Source organism: Phyllobates terribilis, unplaced genomic scaffold (assembly GCF_046119375.1).
Source record: "Phyllobates terribilis strain yellow unplaced genomic scaffold, ASM4611937v1 Scaffold_1248__1_contigs__length_344610, whole genome shotgun sequence".
Classification (NCBI taxonomy): Eukaryota; Metazoa; Chordata; class Amphibia; order Anura; family Dendrobatidae; genus Phyllobates; species Phyllobates terribilis.
This window is the reverse complement of record NW_027364008.1, coordinates 12,722-26,910: the sequence shown is the minus strand read 5'-3', so window position 1 is coordinate 26,910 and position 14,189 is coordinate 12,722. Positions and strand designations below refer to the sequence as shown.

General features: G+C 41.5%; 8 non-coding genes across 8 annotated transcripts; all 8 read right to left on the bottom strand.

Moving 5' to 3' along the window:
- Positions 1–870: 870 nt before the first annotated feature.
- On the bottom strand, positions 871–942 carry TRNAE-UUC (transfer RNA glutamic acid (anticodon UUC)). Its single transcript has one exon. It is a non-coding gene; the product is annotated as a tRNA-Glu (tRNA).
- Positions 943–2,569: 1,627 nt separating this feature from the next.
- On the bottom strand, positions 2,570–2,641 carry TRNAE-UUC (transfer RNA glutamic acid (anticodon UUC)). Its single transcript has one exon. It is a non-coding gene; the product is annotated as a tRNA-Glu (tRNA).
- A 1,627-nt stretch (positions 2,642–4,268) lies between these two features.
- TRNAE-UUC (transfer RNA glutamic acid (anticodon UUC)) lies at positions 4,269–4,340 on the bottom strand. The gene has a single exon. It is a non-coding gene; the product is annotated as a tRNA-Glu (tRNA).
- Positions 4,341–5,967: 1,627 nt separating this feature from the next.
- TRNAE-UUC (transfer RNA glutamic acid (anticodon UUC)) lies at positions 5,968–6,039 on the bottom strand. Its single transcript has one exon. It is a non-coding gene; the product is annotated as a tRNA-Glu (tRNA).
- A 1,627-nt stretch (positions 6,040–7,666) lies between these two features.
- Positions 7,667–7,738, bottom strand: TRNAE-UUC (transfer RNA glutamic acid (anticodon UUC)). The gene has a single exon. It is a non-coding gene; the product is annotated as a tRNA-Glu (tRNA).
- A 1,627-nt stretch (positions 7,739–9,365) lies between these two features.
- On the bottom strand, positions 9,366–9,437 carry TRNAE-UUC (transfer RNA glutamic acid (anticodon UUC)). Its single transcript has one exon. It is a non-coding gene; the product is annotated as a tRNA-Glu (tRNA).
- A 1,628-nt stretch (positions 9,438–11,065) lies between these two features.
- Positions 11,066–11,137, bottom strand: TRNAE-UUC (transfer RNA glutamic acid (anticodon UUC)). Its single transcript has one exon. It is a non-coding gene; the product is annotated as a tRNA-Glu (tRNA).
- A 1,621-nt stretch (positions 11,138–12,758) lies between these two features.
- Positions 12,759–12,830, bottom strand: TRNAE-UUC (transfer RNA glutamic acid (anticodon UUC)). Its single transcript has one exon. It is a non-coding gene; the product is annotated as a tRNA-Glu (tRNA).
- Positions 12,831–14,189: the final 1,359 nt, after the last annotated feature.

The window sequence follows — 14,189 nt, the reverse complement described above, 5'->3', positions numbered from 1 at the left end:
AGATTTTGTCACTAACTCTGAACTTTCCAATTCAGTTCTAAACTGTTTCCGATTAGAAAGAACATGGGAGCCCTAATGACAGACAGGACACATGGCTTGTTGAGTCCCTTGACACTTTTGTGTAAAACTGTGTAGTTGAAAAAGGCTTAAGCTATGAAACAAAAGGAAATCTTTTGCAAAAGTCATAATGCATCGCCAATGTTAAGTATTTTTGTTGCAAAGTGAAAATCTACCAGAAACATTTTTGATTGAAAAACACGTGTCAGTCTTTGAATGGTGGCAGTAGCTAAGATAAAGATGCATTCCCATACCGGGAGTCAAACCCGGGCCACCTGGGTGAGAGCCAGGAATCCTAACCGCTAGACCATATGGGAAAAGATGCTCTAATGTCTCAGTGACATTATGAAAAAAAAAAGTTTTCTGCTATGCACAATAAACTTCTGCAGATCTGCAGGTACAGCTTGCCTCGTTAGCGCAGTAGGTAGCGTGTCAGTCTCATAATCTGAAGGTCGTGAGTTCGAGCCTCACACGGGGCACTGTTCCCTCCTTTTCTCGAGAGATTTTGTCACCAACTTAGAACTTTTCCATTCAATTCTACAACTTTTTCCATTAGAAAGGAAATGGGAATCCAAATAACTTACCGGACCCATGAGTTGTTGAGTCCCTTGACACTTTAGTGTAAAAAGGGGTGGTTGAGAATGAGTTGAGCTACGAATCCAAATTGAATCTTGTGTGAAGGGTTAGAATGAAGTGCCAAAACGCGGGCGTTCAGCATTTTTGCCTGAAAAAAACAAATCCTACTTGAAATACGTTTGACTAAAAAACACGCGTCAGTTTTTGAATGTTGGCAGCGGTGCAGAAAAGGATGCGTTCCCATACCAGGAGTCGAACCCAGGCCGCCTGGGTGAAAACCAGGAATCCTAACCGCTAGACCATATGGGAGAAGATGTACTGCCAGCTCACTTACAATATGAAAAAAAAGAGGTGTACTGCTTTGCACAAGCAACTTCCGCAGATTATTACGTGCATTTTGCCTCGTTAGCGCAGCAGGTAGCGCGTCAGTCTCGTAATCTGAAGGTCATGAGTTCGATTCTCACATGGGGCACTGGTACCGTGTTTCCTTAACTGATTTTGCAACCATCTTAGCTAGAGAGTCACAGCTCTTTTCCATTCAGTAGCAAAATATCACCAATTGATGGAAGGGGAGCTCCAATGACAAACAGGGATAAAAGCTTGTTGAGTCCCTTAACACCCAGGAATTAAAAGTGAGAGATATGAATGGTTTGAGATATGACATCAAATAAGCTTTTGTGCAAATAAATATCCAAAAAACCTGGTGGTCTGCATTTTTGGCTGCAAAGAGCAGTTCCAACCTAAACTGATTCTGTCTGCAAGGCACGTGTTGGCTTTGGAATGTGGACACTAGTCCCCAAAAAAAAGTCTCTCCCATAGCAGGAATCGAACCAGTCAACCAGGAATACTAACTAAGTCTTTCTCCACATGGTGTAAGCAGTACAGTAAACAGCAAGACAGGTGTAAAAAAAAAAAAAAAAAAAAAAAGAGTGTTTTGCTTTGAATACAAAACATCAACATTACAAGAGCTGAAACACGCTACATGGTCAAGGTTTTTGGCACGTCAGTTGAATAATTTGAAGATCATGAGTTTTTTGCTCACACGTGGCATCCTCCTTTTCTCAAGAGATTTTGTCACTAACTCTGAACTTTCCAATTCAGTTCTAAACTGTTTCCGATTAGAAAGAACATGGGAGCCCTAATGACAGACAGGACACATGGCTTGTTGAGTCCCTTGACACTTTTGTGTAAAACTGTGTAGTTGAAAAAGGCTTAAGCTATGAAACAAAAGGAAATCTTTTGCAAAAGTCATAATGCATCGCCAATGTTAAGTATTTTTGTTGCAAAGTGAAAATCTACCAGAAACATTTTTGATTGAAAAACACGTGTCAGTCTTTGAATGGTGGCAGTAGCTAAGATAAAGATGCATTCCCATACCGGGAGTCAAACCCGGGCCACCTGGGTGAGAGCCAGGAATCCTAACCGCTAGACCATATGGGAAAAGATGCTCTAATGTCTCAGTGACATTATGAAAAAAAAAAGTTTTCTGCTATGCACAATAAACTTCTGCAGATCTGCAGGTACAGCTTGCCTCGTTAGCGCAGTAGGTAGCGTGTCAGTCTCATAATCTGAAGGTCGTGAGTTCGAGCCTCACACGGGGCACTGTTCCCTCCTTTTCTCGAGAGATTTTGTCACCAACTTAGAACTTTTCCATTCAATTCTACAACTTTTTCCATTAGAAAGGAAATGGGAATCCAAATAACTTACCGGACCCATGAGTTGTTGAGTCCCTTGACACTTTAGTGTAAAAAGGGGTGGTTGAGAATGAGTTGAGCTACGAATCCAAATTGAATCTTGTGTGAAGGGTTAGAATGAAGTGCCAAAACGCGGGCGTTCAGCATTTTTGCCTGAAAAAAACAAATCCTACTTGAAATACGTTTGACTAAAAAACACGCGTCAGTTTTTGAATGTTGGCAGCGGTGCAGAAAAGGATGCGTTCCCATACCAGGAGTCGAACCCAGGCCGCCTGGGTGAAAACCAGGAATCCTAACCGCTAGACCATATGGGAGAAGATGTACTGCCAGCTCACTTACAATATGAAAAAAAAGAGGTGTACTGCTTTGCACAAGCAACTTCCGCAGATTATTACGTGCATTTTGCCTCGTTAGCGCAGCAGGTAGCGCGTCAGTCTCGTAATCTGAAGGTCATGAGTTCGATTCTCACATGGGGCACTGGTACCGTGTTTCCTTAACTGATTTTGCAACCATCTTAGCTAGAGAGTCACAGCTCTTTTCCATTCAGTAGCAAAATATCACCAATTGATGGAAGGGGAGCTCCAATGACAAACAGGGATAAAAGCTTGTTGAGTCCCTTAACACCCAGGAATTAAAAGTGAGAGATATGAATGGTTTGAGATATGACATCAAATAAGCTTTTGTGCAAATAAATATCCAAAAAACCTGGTGGTCTGCATTTTTGGCTGCAAAGAGCAGTTCCAACCTAAACTGATTCTGTCTGCAAGGCACGTGTTGGCTTTGGAATGTGGACACTAGTCCCCAAAAAAAAGTCTCTCCCATAGCAGGAATCGAACCAGTCAACCAGGAATACTAACTAAGTCTTTCTCCACATGGTGTAAGCAGTACAGTAAACAGCAAGACAGGTGTAAAAAAAAAAAAAAAAAAAAAAAGAGTGTTTTGCTTTGAATACAAAACATCAACATTACAAGAGCTGAAACACGCTACATGGTCAAGGTTTTTGGCACGTCAGTTGAATAATTTGAAGATCATGAGTTTTTTGCTCACACGTGGCATCCTCCTTTTCTCAAGAGATTTTGTCACTAACTCTGAACTTTCCAATTCAGTTCTAAACTGTTTCCGATTAGAAAGAACATGGGAGCCCTAATGACAGACAGGACACATGGCTTGTTGAGTCCCTTGACACTTTTGTGTAAAACTGTGTAGTTGAAAAAGGCTTAAGCTATGAAACAAAAGGAAATCTTTTGCAAAAGTCATAATGCATCGCCAATGTTAAGTATTTTTGTTGCAAAGTGAAAATCTACCAGAAACATTTTTGATTGAAAAACACGTGTCAGTCTTTGAATGGTGGCAGTAGCTAAGATAAAGATGCATTCCCATACCGGGAGTCAAACCCGGGCCACCTGGGTGAGAGCCAGAAATCCTAACCGCTAGACCATATGGGAAAAGATGCTCTAATGTCTCAGTGACATTATGAAAAAAAAAAGTTTTCTGCTATGCACAATAAATTTCTGCAGATCTGCAGGTACAGCTTGCCTCGTTAGCGCAGTAGGTAGCGTGTCAGTCTCATAATCTGAAGGTCGTGAGTTCGAGCCTCACACGGGGCACTGTTCCCTCCTTTTCTCGAGAGATTTTGTCACCAACTTAGAACTTTTCCATTCAATTCTACAACTTTTTCCATTAGAAAGGAAATGGGAATCCAAATAACTTACCGGACCCATGAGTTGTTGAGTCCCTTGACACTTTAGTGTAAAAAGGGGTGTTTGAGAATGAGTTGAGCTACGAATCCAAATTGAATCTTGTGTGAAGGGTTAGAATGAAGTGCCAAAACGCGGGCGTTCAGCATTTTTGCCTGAAAAAAACAAATCCTACTTGAAATACGTTTGACTAAAAAACACGCGTCAGTTTTTGAATGTTGGCAGCGGTGCAGAAAAGGATGCGTTCCCATACCAGGAGTCGAACCCAGGCCGCCTGGGTGAAAACCAGGAATCCTAACCGCTAGACCATATGGGAGAAGATGTACTGCCAGCTCACTTACAATATGAAAAAAAAGAGGTGTACTGCTTTGCACAAGCAACTTCCGCAGATTATTACGTGCATTTTGCCTCGTTAGCGCAGCAGGTAGCGCGTCAGTCTCGTAATCTGAAGGTCATGAGTTCGATTCTCACATGGGGCACTGGTACCGTGTTTCCTTAACTGATTTTGCAACCATCTTAGCTAGAGAGTCACAGCTCTTTTCCATTCAGTAGCAAAATATCACCAATTGATGGAAGGGGAGCTCCAATGACAAACAGGGATAAAAGCTTGTTGAGTCCCTTAACACCCAGGAATTAAAAGTGAGAGATATGAATGGTTTGAGATATGACATCAAATAAGCTTTTGTGCAAATAAATATCCAAAAAACCTGGTGGTCTGCATTTTTGGCTGCAAAGAGCAGTTCCAACCTAAACTGATTCTGTCTGCAAGGCACGTGTTGGCTTTGGAATGTGGACACTAGTCCCCAAAAAAAAGTCTCTCCCATAGCAGGAATCGAACCAGTCAACCAGGAATACTAACTAAGTCTTTCTCCACATGGTGTAAGCAGTACAGTAAACAGCAAGACAGGTGTAAAAAAAAAAAAAAAAAAAAAAAGAGTGTTTTGCTTTGAATACAAAACATCAACATTACAAGAGCTGAAACACGCTACATGGTCAAGGTTTTTGGCACGTCAGTTGAATAATTTGAAGATCATGAGTTTTTTGCTCACACGTGGCATCCTCCTTTTCTCAAGAGATTTTGTCACTAACTCTGAACTTTCCAATTCAGTTCTAAACTGTTTCCGATTAGAAAGAACATGGGAGCCCTAATGACAGACAGGACACATGGCTTGTTGAGTCCCTTGACACTTTTGTGTAAAACTGTGTAGTTGAAAAAGGCTTAAGCTATGAAACAAAAGGAAATCTTTTGCAAAAGTCATAATGCATCGCCAATGTTAAGTATTTTTGTTGCAAAGTGAAAATCTACCAGAAACATTTTTGATTGAAAAACACGTGTCAGTCTTTGAATGGTGGCAGTAGCTAAGATAAAGATGCATTCCCATACCGGGAGTCAAACCCGGGCCACCTGGGTGAGAGCCAGGAATCCTAACCGCTAGACCATATGGGAAAAGATGCTCTAATGTCTCAGTGACATTATGAAAAAAAAAAGTTTTCTGCTATGCACAATAAACTTCTGCAGATCTGCAGGTACAGCTTGCCTCGTTAGCGCAGTAGGTAGCGTGTCAGTCTCATAATCTGAAGGTCGTGAGTTCGAGCCTCACACGGGGCACTGTTCCCTCCTTTTCTCGAGAGATTTTGTCACCAACTTAGAACTTTTCCATTCAATTCTACAACTTTTTCCATTAGAAAGGAAATGGGAATCCAAATAACTTACCGGACCCATGAGTTGTTGAGTCCCTTGACACTTTAGTGTAAAAAGGGGTGGTTGAGAATGAGTTGAGCTACGAATCCAAATTGAATCTTGTGTGAAGGGTTAGAATGAAGTGCCAAAACGCGGGCGTTCAGCATTTTTGCCTGAAAAAAAAAAATCCTACTTGAAATACGTTTGACTAAAAAACACGCGTCAGTTTTTGAATGTTGGCAGCGGTGCAGAAAAGGATGCGTTCCCATACCAGGAGTCGAACCCAGGCCGCCTGGGTGAAAACCAGGAATCCTAACCGCTAGACCATATGGGAGAAGATGTACTGCCAGCTCACTTACAATATGAAAAAAAAGAGGTGTACTGCTTTGCACAAGCAACTTCCGCAGATTATTACGTGCATTTTGCCTCGTTAGCGCAGCAGGTAGCGCGTCAGTCTCGTAATCTGAAGGTCATGAGTTCGATTCTCACATGGGGCACTGGTACCGTGTTTCCTTAACTGATTTTGCAACCATCTTAGCTAGAGAGTCACAGCTCTTTTCCATTCAGTAGCAAAATATCACCAATTGATGGAAGGGGAGCTCCAATGACAAACAGGGATAAAAGCTTGTTGAGTCCCTTAACACCCAGGAATTAAAAGTGAGAGATATGAATGGTTTGAGATATGACATCAAATAAGCTTTTGTGCAAATAAATATCCAAAAAACCTGGTGGTCTGCATTTTTGGCTGCAAAGAGCAGTTCCAACCTAAACTGATTCTGTCTGCAAGGCACGTGTTGGCTTTGGAATGTGGACACTAGTCCCCAAAAAAAAGTCTCTCCCATAGCAGGAATCGAACCAGTCAACCAGGAATACTAACTAAGTCTTTCTCCACATGGTGTAAGCAGTACAGTAAACAGCAAGACAGGTGTAAAAAAAAAAAAAAAAAAAAAAAGAGTGTTTTGCTTTGAATACAAAACATCAACATTACAAGAGCTGAAACACGCTACATGGTCAAGGTTTTTGGCACGTCAGTTGAATAATTTGAAGATCATGAGTTTTTTGCTCACACGTGGCATCCTCCTTTTCTCAAGAGATTTTGTCACTAACTCTGAACTTTCCAATTCAGTTCTAAACTGTTTCCGATTAGAAAGAACATGGGAGCCCTAATGACAGACAGGACACATGGCTTGTTGAGTCCCTTGACACTTTTGTGTAAAACTGTGTAGTTGAAAAAGGCTTAAGCTATGAAACAAAAGGAAATCTTTTGCAAAAGTCATAATGCATCGCCAATGTTAAGTATTTTTGTTGCAAAGTGAAAATCTACCAGAAACATTTTTGATTGAAAAACACGTGTCAGTCTTTGAATGGTGGCAGTAGCTAAGATAAAGATGCATTCCCATACCGGGAGTCAAACCCGGGCCACCTGGGTGAGAGCCAGGAATCCTAACCGCTAGACCATATGGGAAAAGATGCTCTAATGTCTCAGTGACATTATGAAAAAAAAAAGTTTTCTGCTATGCACAATAAACTTCTGCAGATCTGCAGGTACAGCTTGCCTCGTTAGCGCAGTAGGTAGCGTGTCAGTCTCATAATCTGAAGGTCGTGAGTTCGAGCCTCACACGGGGCACTGTTCCCTCCTTTTCTCGAGAGATTTTGTCACCAACTTAGAACTTTTCCATTCAATTCTACAACTTTTTCCATTAGAAAGGAAATGGGAATCCAAATAACTTACCGGACCCATGAGTTGTTGAGTCCCTTGACACTTTAGTGTAAAAAGGGGTGGTTGAGAATGAGTTGAGCTACGAATCCAAATTGAATCTTGTGTGAAGGGTTAGAATGAAGTGCCAAAACGCGGGCGTTCAGCATTTTTGCCTGAAAAAAAAAAATCCTACTTGAAATACGTTTGACTAAAAAACACGCGTCAGTTTTTGAATGTTGGCAGCGGTGCAGAAAAGGATGCGTTCCCATACCAGGAGTCGAACCCAGGCCGCCTGGGTGAAAACCAGGAATCCTAACCGCTAGACCATATGGGAGAAGATGTACTGCCAGCTCACTTACAATATGAAAAAAAAGAGGTGTACTGCTTTGCACAAGCAACTTCCGCAGATTATTACGTGCATTTTGCCTCGTTAGCGCAGCAGGTAGCGCGTCAGTCTCGTAATCTGAAGGTCATGAGTTCGATTCTCACATGGGGCACTGGTACCGTGTTTCCTTAACTGATTTTGCAACCATCTTAGCTAGAGAGTCACAGCTCTTTTCCATTCAGTAGCAAAATATCACCAATTGATGGAAGGGGAGCTCCAATGACAAACAGGGATAAAAGCTTGTTGAGTCCCTTAACACCCAGGAATTAAAAGTGAGAGATATGAATGGTTTGAGATATGACATCAAATAAGCTTTTGTGCAAATAAATATCCAAAAAACCTGGTGGTCTGCATTTTTGGCTGCAAAGAGCAGTTCCAACCTAAACTGATTCTGTCTGCAAGGCACGTGTTGGCTTTGGAATGTGGACACTAGTCCCCAAAAAAAAGTCTCTCCCATAGCAGGAATCGAACCAGTCAACCAGGAATACTAACTAAGTCTTTCTCCACATGGTGTAAGCAGTACAGTAAACAGCAAGACAGGTGTAAAAAAAAAAAAAAAAAAAAAAAGAGTGTTTTGCTTTGAATACAAAACATCAACATTACAAGAGCTGAAACACGCTACATGGTCAAGGTTTTTGGCACGTCAGTTGAATAATTTGAAGATCATGAGTTTTTTGCTCACACGTGGCATCCTCCTTTTCTCAAGAGATTTTGTCACTAACTCTGAACTTTCCAATTCAGTTCTAAACTGTTTCCGATTAGAAAGAACATGGGAGCCCTAATGACAGACAGGACACATGGCTTGTTGAGTCCCTTGACACTTTTGTGTAAAACTGTGTAGTTGAAAAAGGCTTAAGCTATGAAACAAAAGGAAATCTTTTGCAAAAGTCATAATGCATCGCCAATGTTAAGTATTTTTGTTGCAAAGTGAAAATCTACCAGAAACATTTTTGATTGAAAAACACGTGTCAGTCTTTGAATGGTGGCAGTAGCTAAGATAAAGATGCATTCCCATACCGGGAGTCAAACCCGGGCCACCTGGGTGAGAGCCAGAAATCCTAACCGCTAGACCATATGGGAAAAGATGCTCTAATGTCTCAGTGACATTATGAAAAAAAAAAGTTTTCTGCTATGCACAATAAATTTCTGCAGATCTGCAGGTACAGCTTGCCTCGTTAGCGCAGTAGGTAGCGTGTCAGTCTCATAATCTGAAGGTCGTGAGTTCGAGCCTCACACGGGGCACTGTTCCCTCCTTTTCTCGAGAGATTTTGTCACCAACTTAGAACTTTTCCATTCAATTCTACAACTTTTTCCATTAGAAAGGAAATGGGAATCCAAATAACTTACCGGACCCATGAGTTGTTGAGTCCCTTGACACTTTAGTGTAAAAAGGGGTGTTTGAGAATGAGTTGAGCTACGAATCCAAATTGAATCTTGTGTGAAGGGTTAGAATGAAGTGCCAAAACGCGGGCGTTCAGCATTTTTGCCTGAAAAAAACAAATCCTACTTGAAATACGTTTGACTAAAAAACACGCGTCAGTTTTTGAATGTTGGCAGCGGTGCAGAAAAGGATGCGTTCCCATACCAGGAGTCGAACCCAGGCCGCCTGGGTGAAAACCAGGAATCCTAACCGCTAGACCATATGGGAGAAGATGTACTGCCAGCTCACTTACAATATGAAAAAAAAGAGGTGTACTGCTTTGCACAAGCAACTTCCGCAGATTATTACGTGCATTTTGCCTCGTTAGCGCAGCAGGTAGCGCGTCAGTCTCGTAATCTGAAGGTCATGAGTTCGATTCTCACATGGGGCACTGGTACCGTGTTTCCTTAACTGATTTTGCAACCATCTTAGCTAGAGAGTCACAGCTCTTTTCCATTCAGTAGCAAAATATCACCAATTGATGGAAGGGGAGCTCCAATGACAAACAGGGATAAAAGCTTGTTGAGTCCCTTAACACCCAGGAATTAAAAGTGAGAGATATGAATGGTTTGAGATATGACATCAAATAAGCTTTTGTGCAAATAAATATCCAAAAAACCTGGTGGTCTGCATTTTTGGCTGCAAAGAGCAGTTCCAACCTAAACTGATTCTGTCTGCAAGGCACGTGTTGGCTTTGGAATGTGGACACTAGTCCCCAAAAAAAAGTCTCTCCCATAGCAGGAATCGAACCAGTCAACCAGGAATACTAACTAAGTCTTTCTCCACATGGTGTAAGCAGTACAGTAAACAGCAAGACAGGTGTAAAAAAAAAAAAAAAAAAAAAAAAGAGTGTTTTGCTTTGAATACAAAACATCAACATTACAAGAGCTGAAACACGCTACATGGTCAAGGTTTTTGGCACGTCAGTTGAATAATTTGAAGATCATGAGTTTTTTGCTCACACGTGGCATCCTCCTTTTCTCAAGAGATTTTGTCACTAACTCTGAACTTTCCAATTCAGTTCTAAACTGTTTCCGATTAGAAAGAACATGGGAGCCCTAATGACAGACAGGACACATGGCTTGTTGAGTCCCTTGACACTTTTGTGTAAAACTGTGTAGTTGAAAAAGGCTTAAGCTATGAAACAAAAGGAAATCTTTTGCAAAAGTCATAATGCATCGCCAATGTTAAGTATTTTTGTTGCAAAGTGAAAATCTACCAGAAACATTTTTGATTGAAAAACACGTGTCAGTCTTTGAATGGTGGCAGTAGCTAAGATAAAGATGCATTCCCATACCGGGAGTCAAACCCGGGCCACCTGGGTGAGAGCCAGGAATCCTAACCGCTAGACCATATGGGAAAAGATGCTCTAATGTCTCAGTGACATTATGAAAAAAAAAAGTTTTCTGCTATGCACAATAAACTTCTGCAGATCTGCAGGTACAGCTTGCCTCGTTAGCGCAGTAGGTAGCGTGTCAGTCTCATAATCTGAAGGTCGTGAGTTCGAGCCTCACACGGGGCACTGTTCCCTCCTTTTCTCGAGAGATTTTGTCACCAACTTAGAACTTTTCCATTCAATTCTACAACTTTTTCCATTAGAAAGGAAATGGGAATCCAAATAACTTACCGGACCCATGAGTTGTTGAGTCCCTTGACACTTTAGTGTAAAAAGGGGTGGTTGAGAATGAGTTGAGCTACGAATCCAAATTGAATCTTGTGTGAAGGGTTAGAATGAAGTGCCAAAACGCGGGCGTTCAGCATTTTTGCCTGAAAAAAACAAATCCTACTTGAAATACGTTTGACTAAAAAACACGCGTCAGTTTTTGAATGTTGGCAGCGGTGCAGAAAAGGATGCGTTCCCATACCAGGAGTCGAACCCAGGCCGCCTGGGTGAAAACCAGGAATCCTAACCGCTAGACCATATGGGAGAAGATGTACTGCCAGCTCACTTACAATATGAAAAAAAAGAGGTGTACTGCTTTGCACAAGCAACTTCCGCAGATTATTACGTGCATTTTGCCTCGTTAGCGCAGCAGGTAGCGCGTCAGTCTCGTAATCTGAAGGTCATGAGTTCGATTCTCACATGGGGCACTGGTACCGTGTTTCCTTAACTGATTTTGCAACCATCTTGGCTAGAGAGTCACAGCTCTTTTCCATTCAGTAGCAAAATATCACCAATTGATGGAAGGGGAGCTCCAATGACAAACAGGGATAAAGGCTTGTTGAGTCCCTTAACACCCAGGAATTAAAAGTGAGAGATATGAATGGTTTGAGATATGACATCAAATAAGCTTTTGTGCAAATAAATATCCAAAAAACCTGGTGGTCTGCATTTTTGGCTGCAAAGAGCAGTTCCAACCTAAACTGATTCTGTCTGCAAGGCACGTGTTGGCTTTGGAATGTGGACACTAGTCCCCAAAAAAAAGTCTCTCCCATAGCAGGAATCGAACCAGTCAACCAGGAATACTAACTAAGTCTTTCTCCACATGGTGTAAGCAGTACAGTAAACAGCAAGACAGGTGTAAAAAAAAAAAAAAAAAGAGTGTTTTGCTTTGAATACAAAACATCAACATTACAAGAGCTGAAACACGCTACATGGTCAAGGTTTTTGGCACGTCAGTTGAATAATTTGAAGATCATGAGTTTTTTGCTCACACGTGGCATCCTCCTTTTCTCAAGAGATTTTGTCACTAACTCTGAACTTTCCAATTCAGTTCTAAACTGTTTCCGATTAGAAAGAACATGGGAGCCCTAATGACAGACAGGACACATGGCTTGTTGAGTCCCTTGACACTTTTGTGTAAAACTGTGTAGTTGAAAAAGGCTTAAGCTATGAAACAAAAGGAAATCTTTTGCAAAAGTCATAATGCATCGCCAATGTTAAGTATTTTTGTTGCAAAGTGAAAATCTACCAGAAGCATTTTTGATTGAAAAACACGTGTCAGTCTTTGAATGGTGGCAGTAGCTAAGATAAAGATGCATTCCCATACCGGGAGTCAAACCCGGGCCACCTGGGTGAGAGCCAGGAATCCTAACCGCTAGACCATATGGGAAAAGATGCTCTAATGTCTCAGTGACATTATGAAAAAAAAAAGTTTTCTGCTATGCACAATAAACTTCTGCAGATCTGCAGGTACAGCTTGCCTCGTTAGCGCAGTAGGTAGCGTGTCAGTCTCATAATCTGAAGGTCGTGAGTTCGAGCCTCACACGGGGCACTGTTCCCTCCTTTTCTCGAGAGATTTTGTCACCAACTTAGAACTTTTCCATTCAATTCTACAACTTTTTCCATTAGAAAGGAAATGGGAATCCAAATAACTTACCGGACCCATGAGTTGTTGAGTCCCTTGACACTTTAGTGTAAAAAGGGGTGGTTGAGAATGAGTTGAGCTACGAATCCAAATTGAATCTTGTGTGAAGGGTTAGAATGAAGTGCCAAAACGCGGGCGTTCAGCATTTTTGCCTGAAAAAAACAAATCCTACTTGAAATACGTTTGACTAAAAAACACGCGTCAGTTTTTGAATGTTGGCAGCGGTGCAGAAAAGGATGCGTTCCCATACCAGGAGTCGAACCCAGGCCGCCTGGGTGAAAACCAGGAATCCTAACCGCTAGACCATATGGGAGAAGATGTACTGCCAGCTCACTTACAATATGAAAAAAAAGAGGTGTACTGCTTTGCACAAGCAACTTCCGCAGATTATTACGTGCATTTTGCCTCGTTAGCGCAGCAGGTAGCGCGTCAGTCTCGTAATCTGAAGGTCATGAGTTCGATTCTCACATGGGGCACTGGTACCGTGTTTCCTTAACTGATTTTGCAACCATCTTGGCTAGAGAGTCACAGCTCTTTTCCATTCAGTAGCAAAATATCACCAATTGATGGAAGGGGAGCTCCAATGACAAACAGGGATAAAGGCTTGTTGAGTCCCTTAACACCCAGGAATTAAAAGTGAGAGATATGAATGGTTTGAGATATGACATCAAATAAGCTTTTGTGCAAATAAATATCCAAAAAACCTGGTGGTCTGCATTTTTGGCTGCAAAGAGCAGTTCCAACCTAAACTGATTCTGTCTGCAAGGCACGTGTTGGCTTTGGAATGTGGACACTAGTCCCCAAAAAAAAGTCTCTCCCATAGCAGGAATCGAACCAGTCAACCAGGAATACTAACTAAGTCTTTCTCCACATGGTGTAAGCAGTACAGTAAACAGCAAGACAGGTGTAAAAAAAAAAAAAAAAAAAAAAAGAGTGTTTTGCTTTGAATACAAAACATCAACATTACAAGAGCTGAAACACGCTACATGGTCAAGGTTTTTGGCACGTCAGTTGAATAATTTGAAGATCATGAGTTTTTTGCTCACACGTGGCATCCTCCTTTTCTCAAGAGATTTTGTCACTAACTCTGAACTTTCCAATTCAGTTCTAAACTGTTTCCGATTAGAAAGAACATGGGAGCCCTAATGACAGACAGGACACATGGCTTGTTGAGTCCCTTGACACTTTTGTGTAAAACTGTGTAGTTGAAAAAGGCTTAAGCTATGAAACAAAAGGAAATCTTTTGCAAAAGTCATAATGCATCGCCAATGTTAAGTATTTTTGTTGCAAAGTGAAAATCTACCAGAAACATTTTTGATTGAAAAACACGTGTCAGTCTTTGAATGGTGGCAGTAGCTAAGATAAAGATGCATTCCCATACCGGGAGTCAAACCCGGGCCACCTGGGTGAGAGCCAGGAATCCTAACCGCTAGACCATATGGGAAAAGATGCTCTAATGTCTCAGTGACATTATGAAAAAAAAAAGTTTTCTGCTATGCACAATAAACTTCTGCAGATCTGCAGGTACAGCTTGCCTCGTTAGCGCAGTAGGTAGCGTGTCAGTCTCATAATCTGAAGGTCGTGAGTTCGAGCCTCACACGGGGCACTGTTCCCTCCTTTTCTCGAGAGATTTTGTCACCAACTTAGAACTTTTCCATTCAATTCTACAACT